The sequence below is a fragment of the Amaranthus tricolor genome, chromosome 9 (assembly GCF_026212465.1).
Source record: "Amaranthus tricolor cultivar Red isolate AtriRed21 chromosome 9, ASM2621246v1, whole genome shotgun sequence".
In the NCBI taxonomy this organism is placed as follows: Eukaryota; Viridiplantae; Streptophyta; class Magnoliopsida; order Caryophyllales; family Amaranthaceae; genus Amaranthus; species Amaranthus tricolor.
This window is the reverse complement of record NC_080055.1, coordinates 17,643,281-17,647,867: the sequence shown is the minus strand read 5'-3', so window position 1 is coordinate 17,647,867 and position 4,587 is coordinate 17,643,281. Positions and strand designations below refer to the sequence as shown.

Sequence of the window (4,587 nt, the reverse complement as noted above, 5' to 3'; positions counted from 1 at the left end):
AGGTATCCTTGGTTAAGGCTCAAACCACGCGACAAGGTAGGCTGATCAGCGGGTAGGCTGCTGTCTATAACTACCCTCTTTTGTTGTTTCTTGGTTTGGTATTGTTAATTAGCTCAAACTTGGTTTGATTTGCACAAAACATGGCACACATTATTTGGTATATATTATTGTGTTAAAGCGGTTAGAATTGAAAATCATAGTCATATGCTAGAAATTACGTGTTAAGTTGCGATTTTATGCGTTTTAAGCGTTTTTGGCACTTTTGCGAATAAAGTAGCTCAAACTTGGTTTGTTTTGCACGAAACTTGGCACACAACATTATTTGGTATATATTATTGTGTTGAAGTGGTTAGAATTGAAAATCATTGTCATATACTAGAAATTACGTGTTAAGTTACGATTTTATGCGTTTATTAAGCGTTTTTGGCACTTTTGCGCATAAAGTAGCTCAAACTTGGTTTGATTTGCGCGAAACTTGGCACACAACATTATTTGGTATATATTATTGTGTTGAAGTGGTTAGAATTAAAAATCATTATCGTATGCTAGAAATTACGTTAAGTTGCAATTTTAAGGGTTTTTAAGCGTTTTTGGCACTTTTGCGCATAAAATAGCTCAAACTTGATTTGTTTTACACGAAACTTTAGCACACAACACTATTTGGTATATTATTGTGTTGAAGTGGTTAGAATTGAAAATTATAATCATATGCTAGAAATTACGTGTTAAGTTGCAATTTTAAGGGTTTTTAAGCGTTTTTAGCACTTTTGCGCATAAAGTAACTTGGTTTGTTTTGCACGAAACTTGGCACACAACACTAATTGGTATATATTATTGTTTTGAAGTGGTTAGTATAGAAAATCATAGTCATATGCTACAAATTACGTATTAAGTGGCGATTTTATGCGTTTTTAAGCGTTTTTGGCACTCACATCTATTTTCTCTTAGTGCTTTCAACAACCTTCTAGTTCCGTTGATTGCGACTACTACACGCTGAAGTACATGGACGATATTATAAAATCCGTGAAGAATTTTGGAGTCGAAAATATAAATGCCGTAAGTATTTGTTACATTCTTAAATTATTATTATTGGTAAAATCTAATGTTTATCAATCTTTTAATTTTATACTATATCATAGGTGTTATCCGACATTCCGAGAAAAACACGCCCTCTGAGAAGTGGAGAGATGCGCGAATTAAAAGACAAGATTGCCACGTATCTTGCTAATTTTTGTCCTTGATAAATTGTAATTAGTATAGATTTATTAGGACTTTAATGTATGTATATATATATATATATATATATATATATATGTATATATATATATATATGTACGTACATAATATTATATATACGATCGAGAGTTTATTATTACAAAGTGATTATTGGTGATTATTTGTGATTATCATTGGATTATTATTGGATAAATCATTGTTATTACATTGTACATTATTATTGAATTATTATTAGAATAAAACGAAAAAAGAAAAAAAAATACCAAGTATTTGCTGCGGTCAACACAAAACCGCAGCAAATAAGGAGTATTTGTTGCGGTTTTGGTGCAGACCGCAGCAAGTACTACTCCTTATTTGCTACGGTTTTGTGTTGACCGCAGCAAATAATGCCTTTTTTTGCTGCGGATTTTAACCGCAGCATTTAAAATAGGCTATTTACTGCTATCACTATTGCTTGGGGCCAAAGCCGCAGCAAATAATGGCCAGGAAATCGCAGCAAATGAGGTTTTTTCCACTAGTGATCATATACTTTTAAAATATTATAAATAGGTACTAAAAATGATGTAAGTAGACATTTAAAATATTAAAAGTAAACATTAATGATACGATAAGCATTAAGGACAATATATGTAGGCATTAACAATACGGTAAGCAGATATAAATCTTTAATGGGCTGGACTTGAGATACATCTCTCAAAGAAACAGTCTCTCAAAGGAACGGTCTCTCAAAAGACTAATTGTTAATAGAATTATCAATGTAATACCTAATTTTAATAATATTAATAATACAATTTTTAGGAGTTGCCTTCCACCTATTAGCTCTTTTGTTTTCCATCTAAATAGTTCAGAGCATTTTCGATTTTCCTCAAACAAAATTTTAAAAATACAATGTCTCCAACTCGAAAATGATGTGGATTTCTTATTTAAAATAATATTTACAACACATGGCCAAACAAAAACATCTTACCAACAATTGAAATTCGTTTCATCAATAATTTTTTTGAAATGATAAAAATTTACATATCAAAAATTATCTTGCCTTGTTAAGAAAAGGCATCTCCAAAATGTGTAGTGGAAGTGGCAAAACTAAAAAGGCTCAGATCTGCAGCTCATCATATCTTAATTTGTCAAGCATTTTAAGGTATGGAATTCTCTACCATTGGCGGCATAGCAACAATAACAAAAACACAAACACAAACACAAACTCAAACTGAAAACCCAAAACCCTAAACCTAAACCTTGAATTCCTTATTCCCACATGCCAAACACACCAAAATAGTTGCTGCCAAGCCAAATAGAACGAAGCCCAACTCATAAAACGCTCTAAACAAAATTAATACGGAGGATTTGCATTCATCATAGCCTCTAATCAAAAGATCTATTCGCGAATCACAAATCGAAAAAAGCGAATTATGGTCGGTTTTTAGGCTATTTTTAATCCATTTTGAGCGAATTAAGAATCCAAAAGACGAAATAACTAGCGAATTATGCTTCACTGATTTAGAGGCTAGCTAACAGAGGCTCAGATTCGCCTTTGATCAAGTATGAAAAACAAAGAATAGTACCATGGCGGCAAAGCAAGTAAAACTCCTTTACTGCTGCCTAGCCAATGATAAAACTCCTTGTTTCTCCACTACCTGAGACACTACTACCTAAAGTAGAAAATTTTATCATCACAGCCTCAAAAATCCCATAGAATGTCATATACTCTCCAATTCTTAAACTAATGAGATTATAATTATTATTCTCTTCTTAAGAAGTCTGAGCTTAGCAATTAAAAATGTTCGATGTAGGCTGCTTGAACATATAACGATCTGTTTGGTAATCGGTAATAAGTGGTGGAAATGACATGATTTGTAGCGTAAATATTCACGATATGTATCATTTCAATGGTAATGAAAATTAATCATAAAAAAGTTATTTTCTTCACAATTTTCCACTGCTACATAACACCATATGTTTAAATGATAATGCATTTTGTCAAGAGGCATTCCTCAGAGAATTACATTAACTTTTTATTATTATTTCCACCGTTTAGTACGATTACCAAACAGGCCGTAAATGCAATAATTGTTAACCCAAGGTATCTTCACTTTCTAGACCATTCATTCCATTAAAAACAATACTTACTCCGAACCAATTTACTTGTCCCATTTGCTTGGACACGGTTATTAAGGATGGTGTGGGGTCCATTAAAAAGAGTAAATAGTGAAGGGTAAGCAGTGAAAGGTAAGTAGCGAAGGGTAGTTGGGTAAGTAAGGTATATGGGGTATATTCGTAATTACGTGTGTCAACTAAGGATATTTAGTTAAAAAAACATTGACAAAAATAAAAAATATGACAACTAAAACGACTTTGCTAAATAAGAAAATGGGACAACTCAACTAAAATGGTTAGGTGGGAGTATAACATTGAGATATGCAAAAATGAGCATGCCTTAGATCAAGTATGAGAAAAGAAAGGAGATACCATGGCGGCAAAGCAAGTACGGTTCCGTCACTGCTGTCCAGCCAGTAAGAAAACTAATCAGTTGTTGTTTCTCCACTACCTGAGACATTACAAATAGAAATAGAATTCACAAATGAATGTGTAAGGAATCTCTTTACCCTGCAAATGCAAGGATTTATAAAAACAATACCAAAAAGGATCATATTCAACATGCAATAACTCAAATGCACTAGAATTAATAATCTTAAAGACCCATAAGCAATATATAACCTGATCAACATTACCTGTATCTGGGTTTTTCCTATGAAAGAAGAGGCTCAGATCTGAATTTCATCAAAACAATTTGGTGAGCATTACAAGGTGGAAAAAGTGTACCATGGCGGCAAAGCAAATCACTTAATCACCATAGCTAATTGCCAAAACCATCCCAAATCAACCAAATTGCTGCCAAGCCAAATGAAATACACCCACCAACAGAAATGCTCCAAAAACCAAATTGAAATCGACTACTTTTCGACATTTCAACTCATCACAGCCTCTTTTTTTAAGGGTGTAAAAGTTGGAATGGAAGGGAAAGAAGAGAAAAAAAGAGAAAAAAAAAAGAGGAAGATAGAAAACGGAGGATCGTTTTACAGATGTATAAAGAAATCACCGGCACAGGAAAAGGGGCAAAACGATCCACGGAAACTCCCACAGCCTCTTCCTGCCTCATTTTAAAACTTATGGCAACTTTGTTTCTTAGAACCCTAGTTGCCTTTAATTATATATATTATATATACCAGTTGATCGATGGAGAAATGCCCATCCTGCCCCGGATTTATATTTTGATCACTCTGATTTCACCGTTCCAATTTTTGCTTCCTATAATCACAATTTATGAACAATTCAAGGTTAGGGATGAAA

At 33.1% G+C, this 4,587-nt stretch overlaps 1 long non-coding RNA gene across 1 annotated transcript; it reads right to left on the bottom strand.

Annotated features, from left to right (window-relative positions):
* Positions 1 to 1,817: 1,817 nt before the first annotated feature.
* On the bottom strand, positions 1,818 to 4,587 carry LOC130824564 (uncharacterized). The gene is made up of 2 exons (XR_009046738.1): positions 3,969 to 4,587; positions 1,818 to 3,784 (listed from the first exon to the last, which is right to left on the bottom strand). It is a non-coding gene; the product is annotated as an uncharacterized LOC130824564 (long non-coding RNA).